The sequence below is a fragment of the Pleurodeles waltl genome, chromosome 5, assembly GCF_031143425.1.
Source record: "Pleurodeles waltl isolate 20211129_DDA chromosome 5, aPleWal1.hap1.20221129, whole genome shotgun sequence".
Classification (NCBI taxonomy): Eukaryota; Metazoa; Chordata; class Amphibia; order Caudata; family Salamandridae; genus Pleurodeles; species Pleurodeles waltl.
In genome coordinates this window covers 631,865,829-631,882,942 of record NC_090444.1, presented here as the reverse complement: position 1 = coordinate 631,882,942, position 17,114 = coordinate 631,865,829, and the positions used below count along the sequence as shown (strand labels likewise).

The following is a 17,114-nucleotide window of genomic DNA, read 5'->3' as shown; positions in this document are numbered from 1 at the left end:
TCTCATGTTAGTTAACAGCATGAGAGCAGTGCCTGGATTGGTTAAGGGAGTTGGCTCTGAGACCCCTTGTTGCCTTTTTGCCACAGACTGTAGGATGAGATAAGAATAGATAAGCATGTTTTTTATTTAATTTTATTTTATTTGTACACACTGTCAAGCAGTAGGAGAAACCCACACTGCCTTCAGCTTCAACTCCAGAGTTCGTAATCATGGCCCAGTGTAGACACTGTTTATAACAGACCACGATTGAGGGCTTTGCTGGCGTAGACACTGTTTATAACAGACCACGATTGAGGGCTTTGCTGGCTTCTAAGAATTACTGAAAATTAGTTGATATATTTGCCTGATCGCCCCACCACTTTCAAATACAAGCAGCCACTGCTGATCCTTTCACACCCTTGACACTTGTCTGAGAAAGAATTCATTTTAGCCCACACTGCCAAAAGCCAGCTTGAAATGACATTTGCAAAATGTTTGGTTTGCCTTTTTTACTCTTCCTGGCTTGGTGGCGATGAGAGCAATGCCCTTACCATAATCCTATCAGGTGACATCCCATTCACCCTGCAATGTAGGTTTCTAACAAGTACATTATAAATTTATGATGCCATTAGAAAGGAAACAGAACACAAGTAATATCCTAAGTGCACTTTTGCAACGTACTACTAAAAATAGTCTTTGTTCGCAAAGAAAAGTAGTATTTTTGGTCATTGAGCACTGTTTCAAAATATAATTTGAATCAGTGATGGGGAGTTGGCGCTAGCATCATTTGGATCCATTACTTTGATACAAATTGTTACAATTAATCCAACATGTCTGTGTGTTCTTATAACACATGCTTTTCCATCACATTACATTTTTAATCCAATTTTGTTAATTTAACTTATTTAATCAAATTATTTATGAAATACCTAATTACAAACAAATGTCTACAAATATATACCTAAAACTCACACCCTTGTGAATGTTCTATCCTCTAAAGAATATAAAGAGCTAACACCGAGCCTGTCATATACAAAGATTGTTTTGTTTTAAACATTTTTCAACAAACCAATTTGTTTTGACAATAGGACAAAGAAATAGATAACACACAAGTAGACATTTCATACATGGAATAGGAGCTTTGGGGGGACTCTTCTTCATACAGCATGGACAATTCCATGTCCTTAAGAGAGAGGTGCTGAACGTACTGCCAAAATATTTCAGTCACTACTGGGACGCATGTCAATGGCAAAGACCAACAATGCCCTTTACTAAAGCAGAAATAACAATGGGCCAGATGTAGCAAAACGGCAATTTGCGACTTGCAAATTGCGAGTCCCTGCGACTCGCAATTTGCAAGTCGCAAATTGCTATGCAGTACGGTGTCTCAGACACCGACTGCGACTCGCTATGGGGTCGCAATGACCCACCTCATGAATATTCATGAGGTGGGTCGCAAATTGCTGCCCCATAGCGAGTATAGGCACTCGCTAACATGGAGGCCTGCTGTCGTCAGCAGACCTCCATGTTCGTGACTGCTTGATCAATAAAGCAGTTTTTTTTTTTTTAAGTGTAGCCCGTTTTCCTGACAGGAAAACGAGCTGCACTTAAAAAAAAACCGAAACCTTTAGTTTCGGTATTTTTTCAGGGCAGGGAGTGGTCCCTTGGACCACTCCCTGCCCTGAAAAAATATTTGTGGGTCCAGTCACAAACTGGAAGGGGTCCCATGGGGACCCCTTCCAATTTGCGAGTGGGTTACCATCCACTTGAAGTGGATGGTAACTGCGATGCCTGTATTGCATCCCACTGCGAGTCGCAAATAGGAAGGGAACACCCCTTCCTATTTGCAAGTCGGAAATGCATTTTGCGAGTCGGTTCCGACTCGCAAAATGCATTTCTGCATAGGAAACTGCGTTTTGCGAGTCGCAAACGGCAAATTTTGCCGTTTGCGAGTCGCAAACAGTTTCCTACATCTGGCCCAATATGAATGACAACTATTGGTATGCATCCTGGCCCATGTATGGCTGAATCAGGTAGAACCACTTTTTAAGTAAAAGGAGTCTGGGGTATTTACAATTTAATATATTTAAATTTGGTACTCATGGCAGCATTGGTAAAGTAACAGGTTGTTATCATCCAAATCAAAATAATGGAAGACAATGGAATGTGTGTACATCCAAACATGGAAGTAGTCTAAATACAATTCCATAATGTCTTTGATATGACAACAGAATAAGCAAAATAGTGAACTAATTGAGAAATGTTCCAAGTTACCAGATGCATAAGGGTGGCTGTAAAAATAAGCCCTCGATGATTGAGACATAATAGAAATCTTTTTGAGAGTTGTCATATTCAATGGTCCTGATTATGAGTGAGTTGGTGAATCCTTACAAACTTTAACAGGGGAAAAGTGCACAGTATTCACAGTACCATCTGGATTTTGGTGCATTAAGCACCAAAACCTGCATGTTATTCCTCAAAAACGTAGAATAGACATTTATTGCACCCAATAAATAACGTAGTCTGGGGTTTCATTATTTAACAAGTGCAATAATTAGCGTCTTGATTCTGACAAACTTGGAACCTGGACCATAGTCTTTATAAACATAATGAGAGAGAAAAAGTCAGAAATGCCAAGCTTTTCAAGCAGTAGCAATAACATATGCAAGTGTGAGCTTTTCTGGCATAGAATCACAAAACAACAATATGAACTAGGGACTAAAATGGACAGTCATCCTGGAATGATCACCGCTTTTGGGCTCACGGTGGCCGAGAAGTATGAGAATGCTGGGTGAAATGACAGTCTATCCTCAAGGCTGGAAAATACAGCTAGACAAACCCTACAGTGCTACGATGTCATCCTAGTGTAAATACAGCACTATACAATACTCTTCTAATATAACATAACATTATGTGCATTAGAAGAGGTTCTTTGAGCAAGACAAATTTAGCAAGCGTGGTCAAATCTAATAGGTTTATGAATGTATGTATTTGCATTGCGTTATAAAACACAAACTCGTGTTAAAGTCAGTGGAGTAACGAAACTGGAGCCCCCCCCCCCCCCGCAAGGACATTTAGAGCCCCCCATGGACTCACTCAGGCCAGGTGATGTGCTGAGGGGGCCCCATGGAGCTCTGCCCCCACCGCACCACGGGGGCTGAGGGGACCTTTGTTACATGAGTGGTTAAGGTCTCTAAATAAAGCACTAGTTAACTAGCGGAGGGATGTCCTTACAGTCATACTATACAAAGAAGTTACGACTACATATTCCTCTATGAAATTGATTATTATGATTTGTTATAGTCTCATAATTGAATAATTCTTTTTGAAAATAAAATCGATTGACTAGTATTCATCTAAAAAACGATATGACACCCCCCAGCTAGATGCTTTTCACTTTTTCAAAGTAAACTATCATTAACTCTAAGTCTCTTTTTGGTTATATTAGTAAGAGAAAAACATATTTATTTTTGAACAACTAAGCTCGATTGGGTCAAAAAGTTTATTGAAAAAAAACAAAGCTGGTTTGAGACCTTCAGCCGCATCAGATCTTACCTGAATTTTGTAATGGCTTTGACTCTCACAGCGCAGACCACCAATCCGAAGAATGTTACCAGCACTACTAGTTCTTCTAACAAAGATAGAGACGAGTGAAAACTGTAGGGGAGAGTGGCAGACCTGCAACATATGTACCTGACTTCAAAGTGACCATGGTTTAGGGTGAACTGAAGAGGACGGTGTTGCTCACACTCATTGTAGTCAAACCCAAGGAATAATCTGTATATCTAGAAAATATACTCATAAGGTAGACGAGGTGTCATCTTGAGAAATAATTGAAACCAATGTCCAGGTTATTCCCCACAGTAGAAAATCATAGCGTTTCCCGAGCCCAGCTATGCTTACTAACCTTACTAACTAGAACTTACTAAGCAAGGCGTTGTTTCCAAAGAGTCAGAAGAAACTCCTTAAGAGGTTGAAGACTTTCTTATCAGTAATTTGAAATCCACTCACAATTACAATCGCCGCACTGAGAGGATTTTGTGCACGAATTGCAATTCACAAGGCCTAACGTGATGTGTGATAACAGCATAAGTGCAGGGACCCTTATAGCCCGGGCAGGCCCAACCTTTGAGCACATCTCATGATTGTAAATATGCAATATTTCTGTGCATGTGAGTACACAAAAACTCCCAAATCAACAAAAAAATAATCATATTTTCTAACTGCTGTCCACGAGCCTGTGTTTTAGTGGGTACACAACAATTAAATGTAATCACAGCGGGGCCCTTCGCACAGGGAAGGCTCGCAGGTTCAAGTTGAAAAGTATACTGCTCTGTGTCTCAAACACGATTTTTAATACTAAAGTGTTAATCATCTGAAAATGTGCGCAATGCCTCTGCCTGGTAGAATCTAGCCAAAAGAAACTCATGTATGCACAAAGCATTTGTTAAATTGTTGGTACTGAGTATAAAAGAATCAAAGCCTTTCATAAAAAACAGATGGTTCCAAGTTGGGCTCCGGCAAAGCTTGCTACTCCCGAATAGCGCTTCAACGCCTCGTCAAGGGCAGCAAGTACTACATAAATACAATTACAATTGAAGGTTATTAATTATTCTCGTGTTAAAGTAACACAATACTTTTTTATGACTGTACCTTAAATCATTATGTCAAAGCTAAGCAATTCACAAAGTATCAGATTTTATAACTATTAGATTCAATATTTCATTCTCCAGGGCTATTGCTTTCAAAATGATACTACTGTGAAGCATTTCATTTAGAAGTAAACACAGGCTAAATCACAGTAAGGAACTGTTACTATGGAAACATGATTTTGAGATTTCGCCTACAGGCAGCTTTAGCTGCTTGTTGTTGAACATCGTGGGCCGTATTAATAGGCCCCTAGGACCACAGGGGCGTCACCTTTAGTGACGCTCCTGTGGCGCTAAGCACTGCACCGTATTTACAAGGTGGCATTAAGCCACCTTGTAAATACGGCCCCTTCCCACACAGCACTGTGCATGGAAGGGGCGTGCAATGGGCGTTACTGTGGGCGTGCCACAGCAACACCCATTGTATTTTGACGCTGCCTCAGATTTATGAAATCTCGTAAACCTGAGGCAGCGCCAAAATCTAATGCCACCCCCAGGGGTGGCGTTAGCAGAGTGCAACGAGGAGGAATACTTTTATTCCTCCTCGTTTATTCTTTTTTCTATGTGTGCTGCATTCTGCCGCACGCATAGAAAAAGCAAAATGACAGAAATGATTGTTTATGTGCTGAAAGGTGTCCCTTCCTGTACTTAAACAATCATTTGAAAATGACACTTTGGTATTTCTGTGTGTGCTGCACTGTGCAGCACACACAAAAGTGCCAAAGCTCCATTAGTGATTGTTTATGTGCAGGAAGGGACACCGAACTGCACATAAAGAATCACACCCCTCAGCACAGACTGCGTTTGGCGATGGCAGCTAAATTTTGCACCAGCGCAGGAAGAAACGCAGGGGTGCGCCGTATTCCCTTAAATACAGCGCATCCCTGCATTTCTAAAGGGACGCAGCGTGGCGCTGCCAATGTTGGCGTAGCACCGCGCTGCACCACTTTTCTTTAAATCTGGCTCCTATTGTCTACATTACAGTGTATATTATATTGCCTTACAGTGGACTTTTGGTCAGCCAGTTGCTTATCGGTAGTTGGCTTTCTTGTTAATCTCATTTGCCTGTTTCTTATTTGGTGGCTTTGCTTCCTCTTCTTGCATTCGTTTCCTTCCTTAGCATAGACTTCTATCCTTCTATGGCTCCAAGCCAGGAACTACTTTTTAGAATTTGCTTCAGGGAAATTCCTCTGGTGTACCGTGCCAAAAACGTACAGCGAGTTTAGAGCCCTTCCATTATTTACCATTGGTTGGCTTTCTTGTCATTTTTATTTGCTTGCTTTTTATTCAATAGCCTTCTTCCCCTTCTTTGTTTTTGTCCCTCGCCTTGAGTATGGCCTCTTTGCTGTCTTTTTTACTGGATTACTTGTAACTTTCCACAGCTCAGATTTAGTGAACTACTTTATTATTTTTCTTTCGCCATTTAATAAGAGTGCATGAGCTATCTTGCTCACTCCCTTGTACGCTGGAAATCCCTCAAATACCCCCTCCCCACATGCACTCCATGTTGCTCTCTCCTCCCCTGACTTGCTTGCTCCCTCATGTGCTGCTTATTACTTGTAAAAACATGTGCTCCATGTTGTTCTCTTTACTCCTCATGCTGACTTTTTTAAACCTTTTTTAAAATGTATTTACACCAGCCCACTTCCTGTTGCTTCCTTCCTCAGCCGCTCCTCCATTGCGTGACCACCCCTCGCAGTCCAACAAAACTAACATATTTCATGTTTACAGTTTTTGGAGCGCCCATCATTTCTATTTGATGCCTGGATGCTCCTCTTTTAGTAAACAGCTTTCGGACAATAAAGTTCACTGTTCTAAGTAGCGTCTACAATCTTGGATTGGTAAATAAAACGAAATACAATGGCGCCTGCATCATTACATAGGCACACAAATGTGAGATGACAAATGTGCCTCCATACATCATCGCACATGTGTGCACCTACAGAATGACGCACCAGGAGCATCATGATGCAAATGTGGCCATGCGTGTGTTGAGTCTTCTTTCTTTTCTGGTCTTTTTGGTCATTGCTGCACAGCACAGCAAAAGCATTGGCAAAGCAATAGTTTGAAATGGTGAGACCTATTTAACTTTGCCAATGCTTATTTAATTTGATTTCAGCCCTCCATTAGAGGGTATGTGCTCCCCCCCTCCACCCCTTGTGCTGCTTCCCCTTTCTCATTGCAGCTTCCCACACCCCTTCCAGGCCCCTCTACGTCCTACTCTGTTTTTTAAATAACCTATTTACACCTCCACTCACCTCACCACCATTACTTGTTGGAGGAGGTTATTTGCTCCCAACACGCCCTTGCTCTTCCATTGCTTCTCCAACCTTTCTTTTTTAATTTAATTGTTTCTTGTTTACTTTTTAGGAAGGTCTAGCAGCTGCAATTTAATAACAGGCTGCCCCTTTCTTCAAATGCGCTTTTGTACAACGTTTGTGTTTTAAGTTACTGCTCCAGCAGTTTCATTTCCTCTTGCAAAAACAGATACAGCAATCTTATCTTGTGTAGTTATGTGTGCAAAAATAGGTCATGAAAAGGGATAATAGATTTCAATGGAAAATGCAGTCCAAAATTGGTGACCTCAGTAGAGGGACAGGATTTACAATTAACTTTTAATTTATTTTCACTACAAAGCGCTACCATTAGCAAATGTTATAAAGAAGGTGCCGTGCACAAAAAAGTCGCTGTTGATAATATAGTCAATGTTTTTAAGATACCTTGGGTAATCTTTCTCCTCTAATTGTCACTCTAAGATGGTGTCTGTCACCGTGCATATTTTGCCCCATGAAAGTTTACCTCGCCCATCGATTGACTGAATGACCAGGAGCATGGATGCCACTTGGTCAACCACCAGCTGGCCATTCTTTCTTCCCTTTCCCTGTGGAAAATCAAAATCACTGGCTAATGCAATTTTGTGGAATGGCTTTGAGGAAGCAGAGAATTCAAGAAGATATTATTGGGGAGGCAAGAGCTGTAGTTGGACAAACAGATTGAGGAGGCAGGGGAAATCAGCTGTCAGTGTTAGCTGCCCACACCATAGTTTTTACTGCAGCCACACCATATCCATCTGATGCTGTGGAAGCGCAGATGTAGTTTGTTCTGAAAAGCAAATGTGAATAAAGGGTGGCAACGTGGTAAGCAGTTAAATCCATTTTGTATTTGTTTGGGTGTTCCAAGACAATTTGTGGGCACTGCAAAATCCTTAGGTGCCCTGTACAGAGAGGGGCATTTTACATCTTTTTTTTGTAACCTTTTCCTTCACAGAGCGTCTGCAGTATTAAGTCTGAAGACTAAGATATCTGTGGGCAACATAGACACGGGAAGAGCTGAGTATGCTCTTCAAGCACCACAGAATTAGCTGTTCTGTCATGAAACAGTTCACTTCTTTCTTGTATGTAAAGGTGACCCAGATCCACCTTCTAGTACAGTGCTCAATGGCAACAAATTGAATGGTCAAAGATGGTGGTGGAGCTAACTATGCCATGGCTGCTCAGCACTGTAAGATGTTCAAGGGCTGCACCTCTGAGCTGTGAAGCATCTTCAAGGCCAACCAACAGCAGGGTGATGGAATGGAATATTATAAATGTTTAAGAGGTCTTGGTATGCTTAGAATGATACATCTTCAATCTGATAAGATTCATACTTGGTTAGTACCTCTGTCAACCATATACGCTTTTGCTAGCATTACTAATATGGTGCAGTGGTAGGACTCTTTTATCTGTCAGGTGTAAACAAATACAAGTAATGTTTCTCTTTGATATATTTTTATTTGCCCTGATCCATACAAATGCATAAAATAGATTCTGTTTTGAGCAAAGACTGCTGTGAAACATACTGGTTGACAACGGCTGTGTGACTGTTTTGGATTTGCCCTTTACTGTATTCTAGAAGTTGTATGCACCTCTTCTTAAGTCCTACCTACAGACAGCTTTAGTGATCTGGCGGGAGCTGTTTCTATTACGCACCGTACAACACAGCACACAAAAAACAGGCACTTTCAGCCATTGGCTATCATGGTTCAGCAGGCTCTAGGCACTGATAATCTATCAATGAGTTTGTATTAGCCAATGACATTTCGCATATGTAAATGTAAAAAAAAATGCATCTCCTCATTCAGGTACACAAAAGCTACTTTGCTGCCCCCTTAACCTCCCCGCTCATCAGTTACTCTTTGATGCTCCCCCACCCATCCACCTCTTCGGCCCCCTTAACGGTCCACTCTACTTTTTATAGGGACCAGCAGCTGCAAAATGCTACTGAGTACTTACTTCTGCTTTCATACATCTGCCCTCCTTTTATTTTATTTTATTTTAGTTTCATGTTTGAATGGTAAAATAAAAGAAGCCAAAATAAACATCAGAACTTTATGATGTACGTGTGTGCATGCTTTGCGACGCACACTTTTGCATGTGTCACAATGTATGCCCATGGCAAGCCTCTTGGAATGTTTTTTTTTATATCATTCCAAGTGGTCACATGCATGTACATGCATTGCAATGTATGTGAACATTTGTACTGTGCACATAAAAATGCCAGTGCAAAATGCATTGGTAAAGCCAAATAGTCAGCATTCTCCTTTTCAAGGCGAGATCTCTTGGCTTTGCCAATACCTGTTTCCTTTCTATTTTTTACTTCCTGTGGGTTTTCTGCCACAGGATCTTTTGTGTTTTATTTGAAAGTAATACTCTTCTCACACACCAGCAGGGGGCACACTACTGCACACTAAGGGGCATACAAATGTGCGTCAAAATTTTTGACGAACATTCGGCGCAAACCTTGACCCATATTTATACTTTGAAGCCCGACCCTGCGGACGTCAAAATCCCACCATGTGCATCATTTTTTGGAAGGGGGAACCTGCCTTGGGTTAATTATATGCAAGGTAGGCGTTCCCTTCCAAAAAAATGACTTTAAGGCCTGTGCGTCTTATTTATACTCTGGCGTCATTTTGACGCACAGGAGGGGGTGGGCCTTAAAAAACGGTGCCCAGCCTGAAGGGTGCCGTTTTTTGATGCCTGGGTCAGGGCAGGCGTTAAGGGACCTGTGGGCTCAGAAGGAGCCCAGAGGTGCCCTCCCCTTCCCCCAGGGACACCCCCTGCCAGCCTTGGCCACCCCAGGAGGACACCCAAGGATGGAGGGACCCATCCCAGGGAAGGAAATGTAAGTTCTGGTAAGTATTTTTTTTATTTTATTTAAGTGGCATGGGGGGCCTGATTTGGGCCCCCCTGCATGCCACTATGCCCAATGACCATGCCCAGGGGACATAAGTCCCCTGGGCATGGCCATTGGGCAAGGGGGCATGACTCCTGTCTTTGCTATGATAGGAGTCATGTCAATGGAGGTTGGGCGTAAAAAAAAATGGCGCAAGTCTGGTGTGAGGCCTGATTTTTGCTCAGACCTGACTTGCACCATTTTTTGACGCACAACCCCCATTTTCCCATACGCCGGCGCTGCCAGGTGTGAGTCATTTTTTTAGACGTGTACCAGTCCGCAGCGCCGGCTAACGTCATTCCATAAATAAGGCGCCCGCATGGTGCGTTGGAATGGCGTTAGCCGGCGGTAAAATATTTGACGCACAACTGCATTGGCGCAGATGTGCGTCAAAAAGTATAAATATGGCCATAAGTGAAGTCCTTCACTGAGGCCTGTCCTTGAGACTCCCAATGTTTTATGGTTAATGTAGTCCGTGAGTTACCACTTCAGTGTCACTTGAAAATGTAGGCTTCATTTGAACGTTTTGAACTCTCCTACGTTCATTAGCAGAGCATTGCCCTCACAGAAAGTGCTGATTTTACTGCGTGTGAACAATATGAGCAGCAACAACATTTTCTTTCATCTGTGTGATTTCAGAGCCAAAGGCGTTAAACCACACAGCTTCTGAATTGGCACACATCAATGTGAAAGTAAAGAAAAAAGGTACTGTAATGTGATCAGAGCTGACGGAATTCTAGCGCTGTTGTTTCTCCATTTGGGGCAGACAACGATGGCCAAGTAATGATGCCTGGGGGGGGGCTATGCAAACAACAATGGGCTGGCAACAGTGGAGCAGACAACTGCGCAGGAGTGGGAGTACAAATAGGGGCAGCAACAACGATGGAGGAACAAACAACAACAACAGAGCAAGGAACAACAATGGGGCAAGCAGTACCAACAGGCGAATAAGAAATTATGACGGGCAGGGGAAGCAACAAGAAAAAAAGTGCCTCAATCCAAGCGTGAGCATTAGAAGGACAAGCATCGGGCACAGGAAGCAGTACTTGGACCATGCCCCAAGGGGAGGGACAAACAAACAAAGAGGAAGTGAAGTTGGTATGCTCTATCAAAGGATAAGCAGGAACTGAGAGTGATGAAGAAGGCAACTAATAGTAAGCTATGGATGGGCTCTAAGCTCCTTGTAAGCTAACAAAATGTGCATGTACTGTCTCCGGTGAGACCTTAAAAGTGGTGCTGCTGTTCAAATCACTGGGGAAAAACTTCTGGAACAATACATTGATTTATTGAGCCCAGTTCTCCAAAAAAAATACATTCAAAGAGCAAAAAGAAAGCAGAAGAGAGTTTCCCAAATAGTGCAAAGTCTGAAGAAAAAAATTAACTTGATGGTTGTGGAAGTAAACTTGCATTGTTGGAAAGCATTGAGGTCATAGGATGGAAGTAATTTCATTACTGAAATGCCTTAGTCGTACTCATACTGTCCAGAGGAAAAAGCCTTAGTTTGAGCATTAAAACGAATGCAAAAGCGTTTCTTGTAAACATATAAAGGAAGGGACATGCTGTAATGACAATGAGGCAGACAGAGGCTATCATTACTGGTGTGCAAGTGAGTGAATGGCTAGGAACTGCATAGATGCAGCAGTATTTTAATAGGTGGGAAAATTGTCTAACTGAAAAGTTCTATATTAAAATAGGCAGTGGCGGCTGCCAACTACGGAGAGTGGTGGGGGTGGGCCAATGGGTGGTGGGTGCATGCACAGGTAAGGCTCAACATTTCATTAACTAAATTGCTGAGTGCCGACATGCATTACATAATTGTTTTAAAGTTAAAATGTTTAACTTAACAATGGTAATGCATGTTATCAATTTAGTGGACATCATACATGCAGACATAAAATACATAAAAAAAGGAAATAAAATTGTCATTTATCTTGCTGCATGTCCTCGCTCTGATCCCAGTGTTGTTCTCTCCTCCAGACACTGGCCCAGCCAACTCCCCTAACCAATCCTAGCACTGCTCTCATGCTGTTAATCCGCATTAGAGAAGCGCCACGATTGGATAGAGCAGGCTCCCTCTGTGCTCGCAAGTGCACTGGAAGCCTGTGCTTGCTCTCAACACAACTGTCTAAGATAGCTGTGTTGAGAGATTTAAAGTGTGCATGTCTGAATGGCCGTCACAGGACAGAGAGCCAAAGAGATGTGCACTTTAAACTTAAGTGCCCAGCCTACCACTCCTCCCTGCTGCTGCCAAGGACATAACCGTTACGTCCTTGACCTGGCTCATTGGGGAAGCGCTAGCACTCCCCCCATGAGCCTCGCCCCCACCACCCAGGGCAGGGATAGAAAGTAAATTGTTTCCCCTTCCACACCCAGCCCCCCAGTGACGCCTGATGACGTCAGCACGCAATCGCCCAGCTTCCAGCGTGATCGGAAAAGAAATGCAAACCATTTCTCTTCCGACCGGGAGGTGGGGGTACACAGAGGCATCAAAGGAAAGGCCTTGCCTTTCCTTTCATGTCTCTGTGAGCATTTCTGCAGCTGCAGAAATGCCCACTAGACACCAGGGATCTTTGTTTATTTTAGAAATTGGCATAAGGTTCGTTCCCCAATTTTTTTAAGGCCTTTTCTGCCTCCCCTGGGGGAAGATCGGCCCATTGTAATTGGGACGATCTGTGGGGGCAGATACCCATAGATACCAGGGATCATTTTTTTTATTTTTTAGATGTGGGGAGCAAACTTTAGGTAAGGGTCGCTCCCCCGGGGGGTAAAATCTTTTTAGGCCATTTCTGCCCCCCTTGGGGGCAAATCGGGCAATTATTTTTAGGCCAATCTGCCGCCAAGGAAGGCAGAAACCACTAGACACCAGGGATTTTCTTTTTTTAATGACAATTTCACTAAAGGGGAGTGACCCTTTAGGCAAGGGTCGTTCCCTGGGGCAAATTTACTTTAGGCCATTTCTGCCCCCCTTGGGGGCAGATCGGCCTATTTTAATTAGGCCTATCTGCTCCAAAGGGGGGCAGAAACCACTAGGTACCAGGGATTTTGTTTTTGATTTTTTACAGATGAGGAGCGACCCCTTAGGCAAGGGTCGCTCCCCTGGGGGCCAATTACATTTTAGGCCACTTCTGCCCCCCTTGGGGGCAGATGGGCCTTTTTTTCATAGGCCAATCAGCCCCAAAGGGGGGCAGAAACTACTAGACACCAGGGATTTTTTGTTTTTGCACCAACTTCACCGAAGGGGAGCGAACCATTAGGCAGGGGTCACTTCCCTGGGGAAGTGTGGCAGAAACCACTAGGCACCAGGGATTTTTACTTTTACAGATTGGGAGCGACCCCATAAGCAAGGGTCACTCCCTTGGAGGGCAAATTTATTTCCGACCATCTATTAGGCCCATCTGTCCCCACGGGGGCAGAACCCACTTAAGCACCAGGGATTGGTGTGTGTATGTGTGTGTTTTTTGTTTGGGAGGGCAGCCCCTTGGGCAAGGGTCACTCCCCATGGGGGCACATTACTGTTGGCCATTTCTGCCCCACCACCCGGGGGGCAGATCGTCCAACGTTTTTGTAAGGCCGATCTGCTCCCAAGTGGGGCAGAAAGCGCAACAGAGACCAGGGAAGATTTTTTTTCAAAAAAGGAGGGTGGGGGTATGCCCATACCCCCACCCCAAATAAATGGGGGCAAAAGTTGTTCTGCCCACCAGTGGGCAGATGGGGCAATTGCCCCGATCCACTCCCCGGGTGGGCAAAAAGACTACTACATGCCAGAGAATTGAAAAAAATAAAACATAGAGGGGGTGGTTGCTACCAACCAGAATGAGCATGGCTCTCCCCCCACCCCAACTGAAGGGATTAACAGCCCTTCAGCGCTCCCCCCGCACACTAAAACATCTTATCCCCAGGCAAGCAGAGGACATTTGATTTTTTTGGGTTTTGGTTTTACGTTTGGGCCATGAGACCTTGTCTAACTCTCAAAATCGTCCCACTTAGAATGGTGAGGGTTGCACTTTTTGGAATTTGGGACGCTGCCATGTAGAAAAATCTACAGGACCTAGAAACATCTGAAAATGAAACATCTGGGTGAGTGCAGGGTGGTGTGTTTCACATGCACCCAGCACCATTTTCTTACCCAGAATGCCCTGCAAACCTTCAACTTTTTCTTCAAATCACACATTTGTTTTCCATATTTTTGTGATGGAACCCTCCGGAATCTGCAGGAATCCCCAAAGTTCCTACCACCCAGCATTTTCGCATCTATACTGATAAAAGTTCTGCCCAACTTGTAAGCCTAAAAATATTTTTTTTCAAACTGCACTTTTAGACCCACTTTGGTTCCCCCTCATTTTCAACATGTTTTTGGCTTTTCCCTGTCACAAGCACTTGGCCCACCTACACAAGTGAGCTTTCATTTTTACCGGGAGACAGAGGGGAGTAGGAAATTTGTGCGGGTGCAGTGATTCCACACTGAAATGTGGAGAAAATTTGATTTTTTTAGCTACATTTGAGGTTTGCTGAGGATTCTGGGTATGACAACACTAGGAGATCCATGCAAGTCACATCTCCCTGGACTCCCTCCAGTATCTAGTTTTCAGAAGTGATGGGTTTTGTAGGTTTCCCTAGATGGCTGCTGAGCCCAGAACCAAAAACGCAGGTGCCCCCCTCAAAAACAGGTAGTTTTGAATTTGATAATTTTGATGTGTCCACATAGTGTTTTGGGGCATTTCCTGTCATGGGCCTTAGGCCTACCCACACAAGTGAGGTGCCATTTTTATCAGGAGACCTGGGGGAACGCTGGGTAGAATGAAGTTTGTGGCTCCCTTCAGATTCCAGAACTTGCAAGCACCGAAATGTGAGGTAAAATAATTTGTTTGCCAAATTATGAGGTTTGCAAAGGAATCTGGGTATCAGACCCTGGACAAAGCACCACAAGTCACCCCATCCTATGTTCCCCTAGGTGTCTAGTTTGCAAAAATGTACAGGTTCTCTAGGTTTCCCTAGGTGTCGGCAAAGCTAGCGGCCAAAATCCACAGCTAGGCACTTTGCATAAAACAGGTCAGTTTCCTTTGGGAAAATGTGATGTGTCCACGTTGTGTTTTGGGGCATTTTCTGTTGCAGGCACTAGGCCTACCCACACAAGTGAGGTACAATTTTTCTTAGGAGACTTAGGGGAATGCTGGGTAGAAGGGAATTTGTGGCTCCTCTCACATTCCAGAACTTTCTACCACCAGAATTTGAGGAAAAAGTGGGGCTTTTTGGGCACATTTTGAGGTTTGCAAAGGATTCTGGGTAACAGAACCTGGTGAGAGCCCCACAAGTCACCCCGTCCTGGATTCCCCTAGGTATTTAGTTTCAAAATGCACAGTTTGGTAGGTTTCCCTAGGTGCCGGCTGAGCTAGAGGCCAAAATCCACAGAAGGCACTTTCCAAAAAACACGTCAGGTTTAATTGTAAAAATGTGATGTGTCCATGTTGCGTTTCCTGTCATGGGCATTAGGCCTACCCAAGCAAGTGAGGTACCATTTGAGAAATGCCCTGTAATTCACATGCTAATATGGGGACCCCAGAATTCAGAGATGTGCAAATAACCACTGCTTCTCAACACCTTATCTTGTGCCCATTTCAGAAATATAAAGGTTTCCTTGATACCTATTGTTCACTCTTAATATTTCACTAAATTAATTGCTGTATACCCGGTGTACAATGAAAACCCATTGGAAGGTGCAGCTCATTTATTGGCTCTGGGTACCTAGGAGTCTTGATGAACCCACAAGCCCTATATATCCCCACAAACAGAAGAGTCCAGCAGACATAACAGTATATTGATTTTGAAAATATGACATGGCATTAAAAAGTTACAGAGTAAAACGTGGAGAGAAATGGCTGTTTTTTCACCTCAATTTCAATATTTTTTATTTTAGCTGTTATTTTCTGTAGGGAAACCTTGTAGGATCTGCACAAATTACCCCTTCTGAAATCAGAATTGTGTCTACTTTTCAGAAATGTTTAGCTTTCTGGGATCCAGCATTGGCTTCATCCCCATTTCTGTCACTAACTGGAAGGAGGGTAAAAGCACAAAAAATAGTAAAAATGGGATATGTCCCAGTAAAATGACAAAATTGTGTTGAAAATTTGGTTTTCTGACTTAAGGCTACCTGTTCCTAAAAGCTGGGAAGATGGTGATTTTAGCACCACAAACCCTTTCTTGATGCCATGTCAGGGGGAAAAGCACAATCCTTCTTCTGCAGCCCTTTTCCCCCTTTAAAAAAAAAAAAGAAAAACGACATTTTTGCTGTATTTTGGCTAATTTCTTGGTCTCCTCTAGGGGAACCCAGAAGCTCTGGATACCTCTAGAGTCCCTAGGATGTTGGGAAAAAAGACACAAATTTGGCATGGGTAGCTTATGTGGACAAAGAGTTATGTGGGTCTAAGCGTGAACTGCCCCAAACAGCCCAAAAAAGGCCTGGCACCTGAGGGGGAAAAAGCCTGGCAGCGAAGGGGCTAAAAAATCTCTAATAAATAAACAGACTGACCAAGACGACCACGCCAATCAAATCAGTCTGTTTCATGCTGGCTGCTGCAACACATCAGTAGACTCAGTGCCTGTGCTTGATATTCATAGTACTGTAAAATATGGCATGTTCCATTGGATGCAGCAAATCCACCACTGGGGTGAATAAGCAGCAGTCAGAATCACCCCTGCCACACTACGAGATGGCAGCCCTAATTCTACAAGCAGTAATCCCTCTAAGGGCAAGTTTGCGACATCCACTGGATTTTACATTACCACCCATCACTAAATCAGGCACTTTGTCTGTAAGTCAGCTTTTACTCTGTGTTGTATGTGTCCCAGGCTTTTTTTGGATTTTGTTCCTAGTTCATCACCTGTCACTGCAAAGCACTTCTAATATTGGCTTTCACCCACCTTTGAGTGAAGAAGACTTTTCCTATGTTAATTGGAGCCTTTTTAGGAACACTTGCCTAGAGCCACACCTCAAGTTGAATTTGCTGGTCTCCTTTGCTGCATTTCACTGCCACATCTTTCGTCTCCCTTGCTCTTACAGGCTGCATAGATTTAAATCTTCAGATTTGTCTTAATATAATTTCTGATGTGGACCTTACACTACGTTTGCATCTCTCCTCTGTATTCTCTAATAAGTATTTGTGTTTTTCGGAGTTGAGACCTACTGGGCTGGGAACTGTAATTGTGAAGCGTCTTCTCCAATCATGATGTGCCTGCCTTGATTGCCGGTGAAGCTCTCTTCAAGCATCCCAACAT

General features: G+C 43.3%; 1 protein-coding gene across 1 annotated transcript in view; it reads left to right on the top strand.

The window, feature by feature from the left end:
- The window catches only part of PLG (plasminogen), a 387,567-nt gene that overhangs the window by 115,450 nt on the left and 255,003 nt on the right, over positions 1–17,114 (top strand). The gene's annotated exons all lie outside the window — the stretch shown is intronic.